Source organism: Delphinus delphis, chromosome 4 (genome assembly GCF_949987515.2).
Source record: "Delphinus delphis chromosome 4, mDelDel1.2, whole genome shotgun sequence".
NCBI lineage: Eukaryota > Metazoa > Chordata > Mammalia > Artiodactyla > Delphinidae > Delphinus > Delphinus delphis.
In genome coordinates, this window is record NC_082686.1 from 90533191 (window position 1) to 90548978 (window position 15788).

A 15788-nucleotide genomic window follows, 5' to 3' on the forward strand; every position below is an offset into this window, starting at 1 on the left:
AATTATGAACTAATAATTTTTACTGTTTAGTTATCTGTAAAAACAGTTAATAATAGTACCTAAGTACTCATAAGTTTATTCTGAATATTAACTACAAAATGAATACAAAGTGATTTGAAAATCACTGTTTCTGGAACATCTTGAGAGTTCAGTAAATGTGAATTATTAATTACCATAGAAAATAGGAAAGAAATACAAAAAATTCTTCAAGATAACAGGGAGACTAAAAGAATGGGGAAAAAATAAAACAACTGAGACATAAAAGATAACAAAAAAAGGCAAAAAATAAGCTAGTAGGAGTCAGTAGCTCAGAAAAGGAATGAAAAAAAAAAGTAGTCATGGGAATTCCCTGGTGGTCCAGTGGTTAGGACTTGGTGCTCTCACTGCCGTGGCCCTGGTTCAATCCCAGGTCAGGAAACTAAATCCCACAAGCTGCATGGCATGGCCAAAAGAAAAAAAAATATATCAGATGGAACAGCAACTACACAAAATAATACAAATGATAGAGAAATAAAGAATCAACCTGAGGAAACCATCAAAGTACTGAGACAAAGAACAGAGATATTTTTTAAAAATAGACAATAATAAATGTGAAAAATAGGCAAATGGATTCTAACACATGCATAATTATGCTTCTGAAAAAGAAAACAGAAAAATAAAACAATAAAATGTATATTCAAAATGTAATAGATGAAAATTTTCCTGAAATAAGAATTTGAAGAGCGAAAAGATACACATAGTAATCAAATATAAGACATATCTTAGTGAAATTGAACTGAACTTCAGGAATAAATAATCCTGTGACTAATCAAATGAGAAACAGAAAAAAAGCAAGAAACATACATTGTTGTTGAACTACAACAACTTAAGAAGTTTTAAGGCAAAAAAGAAAAGACTCAATACATTTACACCCATCTAAGTTCCTTTGATTAAAAGGCAACAATCAAGCATTCTCAAGTTTGCCAGAATTTAAGGAATACAGCATTTAAGTGTCTACCAAAGTAAATTTTAAAAGACAAGACTCTCCTTGCCTGCCTTTTGAAGTGGGTTGAAGGTTGGAAATAACTCTACCTGCAAAGTGGCAGAACCAAGGAGAAGACCTATGATTAAGACCTCAGTTATCCAGGGTACCTAACAGAGAAGAAAGATACTATATGAAATGGGGAAGACCAGTGGTGTTGGATTGGAATTTAAAGTATAGGTGTGAGTTTTCTTTTCATTAGTTCATTTTCTGAATATTCTATGCTAAATTATAGATATATATATGTAAAATATATAAATGAAAACTCCACTGGAACAATGAAACCATCTCTATGTTGGGCTTCATTAATTTCTTCCCAATATTTGCCTTCTGTTTTTCAACATTAGAGCATTTTTCTTGACAGACAAGAGGTAAGCAAAAAGGAATATGAACAATTCTACTTTTGATGCCTATACATTGTGAGTATAAATCAATCAGTCAAGAAACCCTTCAGTTAGTCCTGAAATGGGATGGTTTCAGCGAATTATACAGGGGATGTAGTAGCACTATCCAAAAGCAAAGCATTTTCAAATAAAATCTGAACTGGAAATCATGTTTCCCTCTTAAATGGATGAAATATAACTTTTTCCCTCTTTTCAAAGTAGTACATTACATAGCTCTGGGCAGAAAGCACAAATAAGACCATAGGAGGCCTCTCTGCAATTAAGATAAGCACATGCTCAATTCTTAGAATTTCCTGGTAGCTTAAAACATAAATACTTAAACAAGTATATAAAATGTGTGGAATATTTTTAAAGCTTACATTTAATACAGTCATGCATTTAGTAAACAAAAACAAGACAATGGAATTTTATTATCCACTGAAAAATTAGGTTTGAATTAGAGATAAAATCATATACCTAAATTTGAGGCCCTGTGAATGTGAGACCTGGGCCAAACTGCTCTCCTGTCCTGGAAGGAGCTGTAGAAGAACACAGAAAATACAGAAGTACAAATTGCTGCCATCCAGCCTAGATTCTAAGTCAGAGATTTGCATTATTGCAAGATGCTAACCTTCCAATCAATTAATTTTAGGCCAAAGTAATTAAAGCAAATTTAAGTTAGGCTGTTAAAGATGGAAAATGGTCTGCAAATAAAAATAAGAGCCTTGAAACTAGCAGTGCTGATCTGGTGGAGGAGAAAAAAAAAATGAAGTTCACCTAGTAGAGGATTAATCAAACCTGAAAGAAGGAGAATCCAAATCAGACTGGATCAGAGACACCAAGTGTTCTCAATAGTTCCTGGTTGAGGCAAAACTGGATATTAGTTTCAGAACCCAAAGAACAGGATCCATTACTCATTCTTAAACTTTTATGCTGAAGTTAAATGTTGTATAACATGGGGTCAATCATTATTTTTTTAAATCTGCTTTTATTTTTTTTAATTTCCCAAGTTTAAAACTTCTACGTATTGCAGAATATGGAGAGATCTGAACTGGATAGACACTACCTAAAGAACCTATGTTTATATTACATTTTCTCAATTATTCATCTGCTCCAAATAAAGCCCAGCCCCTCCCTTATTCATCCACTCACTAAGCACTTAATTAGAATCTCCTAGGTCTAAGAAATTTGCTAATTATAATAATTGCAAAAATGTACAAGGTACCTTCTTGCCCTCAAATGACCCAAAATAGTGTTTCCTGTCCTGGGATAGGAATACATACCAGGTGCTATGGAAGTACGGAGGAGAGCACCTAACTTAAACTGGCATTATCAGAGAAGTCTTCTCAGGGAAGATGACATTTTAAATGAGTTTTAAACCATGAGAAGTGGCCAAGGGAACATAATGCATAAAAATATGGAAGAGTGACAGAGTGTGATACACTTTGGAAGCTGAATATTGTTTTGAAAACCTAACAGTATGGCATGATAAATAGAGGTCAGTTCATGGTGGACCTCGAATATAAGCTAAAGATTCTTTTTTGCTTCTCAATACATTGAAGAAAAGCTTTAATGTGTTTTGGAAATCTTACTTGTTAGCACTTTTTGAAGGAAAGCACAGTGAGAATCTTTATGTACTTAGCCTAGACAGAACTCATACACAATCTGGCAGAATTCACCCACCGTATCAGTATGACAAATATTTGGCTTTTACCTACTTCAGTTTTATCCCCAGGTATGGAACATTAGCTCTTACTGTCAGCTATGGCTTCTGGCATCTGTGACTCTGGATTCCCAGAATCTCTTTGTGACCTCAGAGCTCTAAAATCTTCACTGTACTTTTCTCCCTGACATCCAGTGCTGTGATGAGAAATCTGATTCTACAGTGGATGCTTATATCTTTGTAGGTGGCCTACCTTTGCCCACCAGAACATTTAAGGACTCTTTTCCTTGTTCTAAAATTTTGAGAGGACTTTTCTTAGGTTAGGGTTTGTTTCATGTATGAATATAGCCTAAGCTCCTAGAAAAACTTGGCACTCCTAGAAAAATTAGGCACTTAGTCTTTCTGTACATACCTCTCAAAATTTTTTCTTCCAGTAAATCCTTGATTATTGCTAAATCTCAATTTTCTCTATGGTCTCCTGTTGACACTCTTTAGAAGATGTTAGACCCTCCGAATTTATCCTCTATGCTTCTGGGCCTTTAATTCTCATATTTTTAGTTTATTTTCTTTTTAAGCTATATTCTGGAAACTGTCTCAATTTCATCTTCCAGGCCATATTTTTGACTTTTTTAAAAAACAAATTTATTTATTTATTTATTTTTGGCTGCATTGGGTCTTTGTTATTGCGTGCAGATTTTCTCTAGTTGCGGTGAGCGGGGGCTACTCTTTGTTTCTGTGTGCAGACTTCTGATTGCAGGGGCTTCTCTTGATACGGAGCACAGGCTCTAGGCACGCGGGCTTCAGTAGTTGTGGCACATGGGCTCAGTAGTTGTGGTTTGTGGGCTCTAGAGCACAGGCTCAGTAGTTGTGGCTCATGGGCTTAGTTGCTCTGCAGCACGTGGGATCTTCCTGGACCAGGGATCAAACCCATGACCCCTGCATTGGTGGGCGGATTTTCAACCACTGCACCCACCAGGGAAGCCCTATTTTTGACTTTTCAATTCATCAATATTTTGATTTCTAAAAGAATTATCATACTGACAATATTAATTTAAATATTTTATTTTCTTCACTGTTTCCTGTGGTGGTTCTTTTGGTCATGACAGTCATCCTCATTTGTTCTTTGGGCTTTCCTCAAATAGCAAATCTTTGCCCATCTATTTTTAAAAAATAAAGCCCTAAGTTGATTAATATTGATAGCTGCAGTGAATTTTCTCTCCCACTGTGTGGGTAAGTTTGTTTATTTGTTTGCCCCAATACTATCTCTTCCTTAAATGAGAGGTCTGACCTGGAGCTCTGATTCAATGGGAACATTTATGCATTGACTTTGGACATCAGTTTGAGTAAGTGAGCAGGCCAACTGGATGGGCCATACTCCCTGAATGTCACACCAAATACCCATCGCTTCTCAAAAGCTTAGACAATGGTCTTTCAGCTCTTGCTCAAGACTAAACATAGGCTAATAGTTGAACTGGGACTGAAAGCTGTTCCAGAACTAATCAAAATTGGGCCCTGTAGAACTAGTTTTGATCTTCCCATACTCTTCAATATTTTGAATACAACATCAACCTTGAAATCTTAGCTACCATTCTGCTGAACTTTTTAATGCCCACCTTCTTAAAATTTAGGAAAATGTTTGATTTATATTCTCACTAGCTATTTTTTATTGAGATATAATTGACATTTATATTAGTTTTAGGCATACAACTTTCAATATTTGTATACACTGAGAAATGATCACCACAATAAGTCTAGATATCATCTGTCACCATATAAAGTTACAAATTTTTTTATTGTGATGAGAACTTTTAAGATTTACTGCTTTAGGAAATTTCCAATAGGCAATAAAATATTATTGACTATAATCACCATGCTATACATAACATCTCCTTGACTTATTCTGTAACTGGAAGTTTATACCTCTTGACCCCCTTCACCCATTTTGCCCACTCACCAGCCCCCCTCCTCTCTGGCAACCATCAATTTGTTCTTTTCATCTGTGAGTTTATCCTGTTTTATTCATTTATTTTGGTTTGGTTTTTAAATTCCACAAATAAGTGAAATCATATAGTATTTGTCTTTCTCTTAGCATGATACCCTCGAGGTCCATTTATGTTGTCACAAATGGCAAAATTTGAAACCAAAACCATAATAATAAGAAATCACTTCAATACCTGTTAGAATGGCTATTATAAAAGAGACAAGAAATAGGAAGTGTTGGCAAGGATGTGGAGAAAAGGGAACCGTCATGCACTGCTGGTGGGAATGTAAATTGGTGCAGCCACTACAGAAAACAGTATGGATGTTAATCAAAAAAGTAAAAATAGAACTATCATATGATCCAGCAATTCTACTTCTAAGCATTTATTCAAAGAAAATTAAAACAGTAATTTGAAATGACATATACACTCATATGTTCATTACAGCATTTTGTACAATAGCCAAGGTATAGAAACAACCTAAGTGTCCATCAATGGATAAATGGATAAAGAAGAGGTGGTACATATCTATACTGAGATACTACTCAGCCATAAAAATGACTGAAATCTCACTGGCTATTTTTCATAAACAAGAAGTCAAACAATAACAACATATGATTTCAGGGCATATGAAGAGAAATAATTTCCCCTATTTTCCTCAAGGAGAAAAGGAAAATTAGTGTCTCTTTTCTATATCTGAACACACTTGACATTTGATTGATATTATTTGTGCATACATTCCTTTTTTGAATTTGTATTTTCCTTTTAAATAGGATATGTTCACTTTAAAAAGTCTGTTAACTTAGAATACTTTCTTAGATTTAAGAATTATTGGTTTAGGTAAATTAGACATATAGCCAATAAATTTTTCAAAGAGATTAGTAGATGTATTAAGGAATAAAATATTAGCAATTGGTTCATTTAACAAGCTTTTTTGAAGCTCTTATGATTTATTACTATATATTTGAGATTAGTATTACAGATTTGAACTAAAATTGCAAAGAAATTCCTCAATCATACCAGTTCCATATCTGATGCCAATAGTAATAAGACTTTTCAAAATATTAGTCTTTTTCTCAGGACATTGTTATAGGTTCAATTCATTTACTTCATCCTTAGATTTTCCTGCTTTTCTCCTTAAGAATTTATAGATTGCTCCTTTCACAGGGAAGCCATTTGATAGGCCTACTTTCAACTCTACTTTTGTTTCTTTGCATCAACAATAGAGTTAGCATTATTCTCATCACCAAGATCTAGTTCATTATCTGATAAGCACAGATATTCTTCACATTCAATTTTGGATATATGATTTTTCTTATTTGTGTTCTCAGTAGGCATATCCTCTTTATTTGCTAGAAATGAAAATTCATTCTTTTCCATAAGAGAATTATCATTCATCTAATTAATATACCTTGATTACCACTTCTCCCTTCATCACTACAACTAAGGTAGTTATTTCTCTGTTATTTTTATGATTTAATTAATTAGTGTGAATCCTAAGTATTTCTGGCATTTTCTGATATCTAATATACAGGTAGCACAAAAAAAAAATACTACCTAATAAAGTGATGTGTAAGTAAACTTCAGCCCTAAGAGGTCCTGAACTTGGGAAGAAGAACAACTTTATTGGATTTATCCTCTTTTATTTAAATGAAAACAAAAGCATGCCAAACATAGAATATTTAGTTAAGCTTTATCCATTCCCCACAATATAATATAACAATTGTCCAACACATAAGAGATTTTATGAGCAAAGCACTTTCTTTAACTGAAATCGAAATAGCATCAATATATAAATGAGAATGGGTGGGGGAAGGGGGAAAGTAATTTTATGGATGTCTAAAAGAGCAGCTTTGAAAACAGGGTGTTCAACCAGGCAAACTGATTCCACCAATATCTTCCTCTCTGGCATAGGCTAACATGTTTGCAACCAAGATTGTTGGTTGCTGAAACCAACTGAAAGATGCAATTAACTACTCTAGAAGAGGTACTTGATAATGTAATAAAGATTAAGTGAACTTGCTGCATTTAAGTATAGCATACTGCTTCCAGTGATCCTCTGGAAAAAGTTAGCCATGTGCTCTAGACTAACACAGGCATTTAACAAAATTTTTTTTCTATGACTTCAAGGATAAGATTCCTAAAGGGTATGAGGTTAATGAGTTAGAACACTTAAAAAAAAACTGCAATTTTGACTATACAAAACTGGGAAGAGGAAAGAATTGCAGAGCCATCAAACACACACACGCACACACACACACACACACACAAACACACTTCAGTCAGTGAAGTTCTCTAATGGAGAAACAATTTTGTAATATGGCAGGGTCACAAGGATTACTCAGACTACACTTCTTAAAATTGAAAAGAGACAATCCTGCAGCCTGTGAAACAAAAGCCACATTCACAGAAAAATAGACAAGATGAAAAGGCAGAGGGCTATGTACCAGATGAAGGAACAAGAGAAAACCCCAGAAAAACAACTAAATGAAGTAGAGATAGGCAACCTTCCAGAAAACGAATTCAGAATAATGATAGTGAAGATGATCAAGGACCTCGGAAAAAGAATCGAGGCAAAGATCGAGAAGATACAAGAAATGTTTAACAAAGAACAAGAAGAATTAAAGAACAAACAAACAGAGATGAACAATACAATAACGGGAAAAAAACCTACACTAGAAGGAATCAATAGCAGAATAACTGAGGCAGAAGAACGGATAAGTGACCTGGAAGACAGAATGGTGGAATTCACTGCTGCAGAACAGAATAAAGAAAAAAGGAATGAGAAGATATGAAAACAGCCTAAAAGAACTCAGGGACAACATTAAACGCAACAACATTCGCATTATAGGGGTCCCAAAAGGAGAAGAGAGATAGAAACGACCTGAGAAAATATTTGAAGAGATTATAGTCGAAAATTTCCCTAACATGGGAAAGGAAATAGCCACCCAAGTGCAGGAAGTGCAGAGAGTCCCATACAGAATAAACCCAAAGAGAAACAGGCTGGGACACAGATTAATCAAATTGCCAAAAATTAAAGAAAAATTATTGAAAACAGCAAGGGAAAAATGCCAAATAAAATACAAGGGAACTCCCATAAGGTTAACAGATGATTTCTCAGCAGAAACTCTACAAGCCAGAAGGGAGTGGCATGATATACATAAAGTGAAGAAAATGAAGAACCTACAACCAAGATTACTCTACCCAGCAAGGATCTCACTCAGATTCGATGGAGAAATCAAAAGCTTTACAGACAAGCAAAAACTAAGAGAACTCAGCACCACCAAACCAGCTCTACAACAAATGCTAAAGGAACTTCTCTAAGTGGGAAACACAAGAGAAGAAAAGGACCTACAAATACAAACCCAAAACAATTAGGAAAATGGTCATAGGAACATACATATCAATAATTAACTTAAATGTGAATGGATTAATACTCCAACCAAAAGACACAGGCATACTGAATGGATACAAAAACAAAATCCATATATATGTTGTCTACAAGAGACTCACTTCAGAGAAAGGGACATACAGACTGAAAGCGCAGGGATGGAAAAAGATACTCCATGCAAATGGAAATCAAAAGAAAGCTGGAGTAGCAATACTCATATCAGATAAAATAGACTTTAAAATAAAGAATGTTACAAGAGATAAGGAAGGACACTACATAATGATCAAGGGATCAATCCAAGAAGAGGATATAACAATCATAAATGTATGTGCATGCAATATAGGAGCACCTCAATATGTAAGGAAACTGCTAACAGCTATAAAAGAGGAAATCGACAGTAACGAAATAATAGTGGATGACATTAACATCTCACTTACACCAATGGACTGATCATCCAAACACAAAATTATAAAGGAAATGCAAGTTTTAAATGACACAATAGACCAAATAGATTTAATTGATATTTCTGGACATTCCATCCAAAAACAGATTACACTTTCTTCTCAAGTGTACATGGAAGATTCTCCAGGATAGATCACATCTTGGGTCACAAATCAAGCCTCAGTAAATTTAAGAAAATTGAAATCATATCAGTCATCTTTTCTGACCACAACGCTATGAGATTAGAAATGAATACAGGGAAACAAACATAAAGAACACAAACACATGGAGGTTAAACATTGCATTACTAAATAACCAAGAGATCACTGAAGAAATCAAAGAGGAAATCAAAAAATACCTACACAAAAATAACAATGAAAACACGACGATCCAAAACCTATGGGATACAGCAAAGGCAGTTCTAAGAGTGAAGTTTAGAGCTATAAAAGCCTACCTCAAGAAACAAGAAAAATCTCTAAACAATCTAACCTTACACCTAAAGGAACTACAGAAAGAAGAACAAACAAAACCCAAAGTAAGCAGAAGGAAAGAAATCATAAATATCAGAGCAGAAATAAATGAAATAGAAACAAAGAGAACAATAGAAAGATCAATAAAACTAAAAGCTGGTTCTTTGAGAAGATAAAAAAAATTGATAAACCATTAGCCAGACTCATCAAGAAAAAGAGGGAGAGGACTCAAATCAATAAAATTAGAAATGAAAAAAGAGAAGTTACCACAGACGCCGCAGAAATACAAAGCATCCTAAGAGACTACTACAAACAAATCTATGCCAATAAAATGGACAACCTGGAAGAAATGGACAAATACTTAGAAAGGGATAAGCTTGCATGACTGAACCAGGAAGAAATAGACAATATGAACAGACCAATAACAAGTAATGAAATTGAAACTGTGATTTAAAATCTTCCAACAAAAATAAAGCCCAGGACCAGATGGCTTCACAGGTAAATTCTATCAAACATTTAGAGAAGAGCTAACACCCATCCTTCTCAGACTCTTCCAAAAAACTGCAGAGGAAGGCACACTCCCAAATTCATTCTATGAGGCCAACATCACCCTGATACCAAGACCAGACAAAGATACTTACTACAAATAAAGAACGTTACAGACCAATATCACTGATGAATATAGATGCAAAAATCCTCAACAAAACACTAGCAAACAGAATCCAACAACACATTATCAGGATCATACACCATGATCAGGTGAGATTTATACCAGGGATGAAAGGATTCTTCAATATACGCAAATCAATCAGTGTGATACACCATATTAACAAATTGAAGAATAAAAACCACATCATCTCAATAGATGTAGAAAAACTTTTGAAAAAATTCAACACCCATTTATGGTAAAAAGTCTCCAGAAAGTGGGCAAAGAGGGAACCTACCTCAACATAATAAAGGCCATATATGACAAACCCACAGCAAACATCATTCTCAATGGTGAAATATTGAAAGCATTTCCTCGAAGATCAGGAACAAGACAATGATGTCCACTCTCACCACTGTTATACAACATAGTTTTGGGAGTCCTAGCCATGGCAATCAGAGAAGAAAAAGAAATAAAAGCAATACAAATTGGAAAAGAAGAAGTAAAACTGTCACTGTTTGCAGATGACATGATACTATGCATAGAGAATCCCAAAGATGTCACCAGGAAACTGCTAGAGCTAATCAATGAATTTGGTAAAGTTGCAGGATACAAAATTAATGCACAAAAATCTCTTGCATTCCTATATACTAATGATGAAAATTATGAAAGAGAAATTAAGGTCACACTCCCATATACCATTGCAATGAAAAGAATAAAACACCTAGGAATCAACCTAACTAGGGAGACAAAAGACCTGTATACAGAAAACTATAAGACACTAATGAAAGAAATTAAAGCTGATACCAACAGGTAGAGAGATATACCATGTTCTTGGACTGGAAGAATCAATATTGTGAAAATGACAGTACTACCCAAAGCAATCTACAGATTCATTGCAATTCCCTATCAAATTACCGATGGCATTTTTTACAGAACTAGAAGAAAATGTCTTAAAATTTGTATGGAGACACAAAAGACCCAAATAGCCAAAGCAGTCTTGAGGAAAAAATGCGGGGCTGGAGGAATCACACTCCCTGACTTCAGACTATACGACAGTGCTACAGTAATCAAGACAATATGGTACTGGCACAAAAACAGAACTATAGATCAATGGAACAAGATAGAAAACCCAGAGATAAACTCACACACCTATGGTCAACTAATCTATGACAAAGGAGACAAGGATGTACAATGGAGAAAAGACAGTCTCTTCAATAAGTGGTGCTGGGAAAACTGGACTGCTTCATGTAAAAGAATGAAATTAGAACACTCCCTAACACCATACACATAAATAAACTCAAAATGGATTCAAGATCTACATGTAAGACCAGACACTATAAAACTCTTAGAGGAAAACATAGGAAGGACACTTTGACATAAATCACAGCAAGATCTTTTTTGATCCACCTCCTAGAGTAATGGAAATAAAAACAAAAATAAACAAATAGGACCTAGTGAAACTTCAAAGCTTTTGCGCATCAAAGGAAATCATAAACAAGGCAAAAAGACAACCCTCAGAGTGGGAGAAAATATTTGCAAATGAATCAACAGGCAAAGGATTAATCTCCAACATATATAAACAGCTCATGTAGCTCAATATTAAAAAAACAAACAACCCAATCCAAAATGAGCAGAAGACCTAAACAGACATTTCTCCAAAGAAGACATACAGATAGATGGCCAAGAAGCACATGAAAAGCTGCTCAACATCACTAATTATTAGAGAAATGCAAATCAAAACTAAAATGAGGTATCACCTCACACCAGTTAGAACGGGCATCATCAGAAAATCTACAAACAACAAATGCTAGAGAGGGTGTGGAGAAAAGGGAACCCTCTTGCCCTGTTGGTGGGAATGTAAACTGATACAGCCACTACGGAAAACAGTATGGAGGTTCCTTAAAAAAACTAAAAGTAAAATTAGCATATGATCCAGCAATCCCACTACTGGGCCTATACACAGAGAAAACCGTAATTCAAAAAGACACATGCATCCCAATGTTCACTGCAGCACTATTTACAATAGCCAGGTCATGGAAGCAACCTACATGCCCATCGACAGATGAATGCATAAAGAAGAGGTGGTACATATATACAATGGACTATTATTACTTAGCCATAAAAAGGAACGAAATTGGGCCATTTGTAGAGATGTGCATGGATCTAGAGACTCATATGGAGTGAAGTAAGTCAGAAAGAGAAAAACAAATATCATATATTAAGACATCTATGTGGAACCTAGAAAAATGGTACAGATGAACCAGTTTGCAGGGCAGAAATTGAGTCCCAGATATAGAGAACCAACATATGGACACCAAGGGGGGAAAGCAGCGGGGGTGGAGGTGGTGGTGTGATGAATTGGGCGATTGGGATTGACATGTATACACTGATGTGTATAAAATTGATGACTAATAAGACCCTGCTGTATAAAAAAATAAATAAAATTCAAAAAAAAGTGTAAGGGAGCTATAGTTTTGTGTACAGATCAGTCAACCAAAAACAGTTCCTTTTTATTGGAAAAAATATTTTTTACAATGATATATTAGATAATTAATTAAATTTACTATGGAAGCTGTCAAAAATAATTACAACCTATCATAACAATTTATTATGGAAAGTCCTAAATTATTTTAGTCCACGAGATTGTATGGAATTCCTACCAACCTGCTAGAAGGTTCACCTCAGAATTCCGGTTGTCATGCTAAGTCTGTCTTCATGAGGTATAAATCTTTCACCATTAGTTTTATGGTGTTTTAGTGGTAAGTGATGCTGTTGGTTCAAATTATGGCAGTGTCAACATGTAGAGATGCCAGTAGTTTGACACTTGCATCTAGCAAATGTTGTCATCCAAGGCAGAACCTCACTTCAGAGAAATGAGAGTGAGGTAGAAGGAAATGTGGAATAGTGAGCCAAATTGAAAATAGAAGGGGACCGTGAACACAGAAGGCTTTCTTTTCAGGGATCCAAAGTATCATAGAATGAGTCATTTGGGGCAAGAGCTCCATGAGGAAGGTGCTTACTGGCACCTTAGAGCAATTGTCCAGCAATCTGGCACAGGCTTCACTCATTACGTTTGATGAATAATAGCACACATTGTATGATATCAGGGTGCTTCACTATTTAAATATGCAATCATTATATTCACTTTTTTACTATTTTTCCCCAGCTTATCAAGTTACTTCTATAACCATTTTTGAAAGTTATGTGTTGGGTTATGTTATACAATATTTTCCCCTAATGTTTAGAATGAGTGCAGTATAAAATGCAGTGAGAAATAGTTAACTGGTTTTATTTAAACATATATAATATAACCTATAAATCTATGTAAACAGTCATCACCCATGTAAAGATGTGCCATTTCACTATTTGCTTAAAGTGGCTAAGGTATGAGTACACTACCACAGGTTCTATGTAAAGGACCATACACTCTTCCCTCACAATATCTTCACATGTGGCCACATACAATATGATTAATGTGAGGGTGTCACTGAATATCCTTATCCTAAATATTAGTAAAGCTAAACATTTATCTAAATTTAGAATTTTTAGATCTCTGTATAAATAATATTGTCCTTCTGAATTTGATCAACCATCACACTGTGTGGACCAGTGACCTGCAGAGCACTTGGTAGGAGGTGGATCATGCTCTCTTCTTGTATCACAGCCTTAGGCACTCTGGGATTTCATTCTTAGAAATACCCATGATTCTATGAGAGTCATTCTTATAGCCTATCTTCTTCAGAAAAATCACAAAAGCAGTTGCTTAGCCGTCACATTAGACTGAGCTGTGAATAAAATTTAATATGATTTGAGCATATTGTAATAATGTTTTTAGACATTTTTCTCTATTCTCAAAATCAGGGAAAACCTGTGCTTTCCCAGAATAGGTTTGTTTCTATCTCATGAACACTGGTTTCATTCCGGTTTGCTTTTGCAACATGTAAGCAAAGACATGAATTTGTGATCAAACTCTAGCCCTCTAGTGTTAAGCATTGTGAGAACATTTTCACACATTGTTTGCCTTTGACTTACCTATGTTCCATCCGTTACTCAGATCCCCTATTTATTTGGTTTATCCTTTAGTATTACACTTACTTTTTGTAAACAATGTCATGTCTTTTATGGAAGGTAGAAAGGGAGTGAAAGAGATAGTGATAACTGTGATTGTGGATAACCACTGAAAGCATAATTACTATTGTAAAAATTGAGGTGAGTAGACAGTTCTAAGGAATTACATATATACCTTATTTATTAATGTGACATAATTGTTCTTATTATTAAAATGTTTACCTGAAAATTCTCAAGAAAAAAAACATGATACATGATGTATATGCATGATGTAAAATACAGAATATGTAATGTAATATACACATACACTGCATATATACACATGTACACAATGTATAATGTTATGTGTAATGTGTTATGCAATTTATAATATATATGATCATATAACATAATACATGATGTATAATATATTGAATAGAATCTGTAATGTATAATACATACATAATATTATACATAATATATATGTACAGTATAACATATCTCTCTACTAGAGTGTATCCTGTGGGTTGGGTTGTGTGTGTGTGTGTGTGTGTGTATGTGTGTTTATGTATACACTTTTTTCATGGCTACTTGAAGTGTGTTTGAGACAATGGTAGAGAAAACAGAGGACATGTAGGGATTTGGGGGTTGGGAGAATACTCTGACAGCACTGCAGTCTGGAAGAATTGACTGTTGTATGAAATGAAGCTAGAAAAAACAACAGCTGAAGGCACAAATCAGCTACTTTTCAGTATAACAATTTCTTAAAGGTCCAATTCTAAAGGTTTTTTACTTTTTTTTTTTTCTATTGCAGTACGTGGGCCTTTCACTGTTGTGGCCTCTCCTGTTGCGGAGCACAGGCTCCGGACGCGCAGGCTCAGTGGTCATGGCTTACGGGCCTAGCCGCTCCACGGCATGTGGGATCTTCCCAGACCGGGGCACGAACCCATGTCCCCTGCATCGGCAGGCGGACTCTCAACCACTGTGCCACCAGGGAAGGCCACTTTTTTTTTTTTAATTTAATTTAATTTATTTTTTTATAAAGCAGGTTCTTATTAGTCATCAATTTAATACACATCAGTGTATACGTGTCAATCCCAATTGCCCAATTCATCCCACCACCACCACCACCACCACCACCACCACCACCCCACCGCTTTCCCCCCTTGGTGTCCATATGTTTGTTCTCTACATCTGTGTCTCAATTTCTGCCCTGCAAACCAGTTCATCTGTACCATTTTTCTAGGTTCCACATATATGCGTTAATATACGATATTTGTTTTTCTCTTTCTGACTTACTTCACTCTGTATGACAGTCTTCAGATCCATCCACATCTCAACAAATGACCCAATTTCGTTCCTTTTTATGGCTGAGTAATAGTCCATTGTATATATGTACCACATCTTCTTTATTCATTCATTTGTCGATGGGCATTTAGGTTGCTTCCATGATCTAGCTATTATAAATAGTGCTGCAATGAACACTGGGGTGCATGTGTCTTTTTGAATTAAGTTTTCTCTGTGTATAGGCCCAGTAGTGGGATTGCTGGATCATATGCTAATTTTATTTTTACTTTTTTAAGGAACCTCCATACTGTTCTCCATGGTGACTGTATCAATTTACATTCCCACCAACAGTGCAAGAGGGTTCCCTTTTTTCCACACCCTCTCCAGCATTTGTTGTTTCTAGATTTTCTGATGATGCCCATTCTAACTGGTGTGAGGTAATACCTCATTGTAGTTT

General features: G+C 35.2%; 1 non-coding gene across 1 annotated transcript; it reads left to right on the forward strand.

Annotated features, from left to right (window-relative positions):
• The first annotated feature begins 346 nt into the window (after positions 1-346).
• TRNAE-CUC (transfer RNA glutamic acid (anticodon CUC)) lies at positions 347-418 on the forward strand. Its single transcript has one exon. It is a non-coding gene; the product is annotated as a tRNA-Glu (tRNA).
• Positions 419-15788: the final 15370 nt, after the last annotated feature.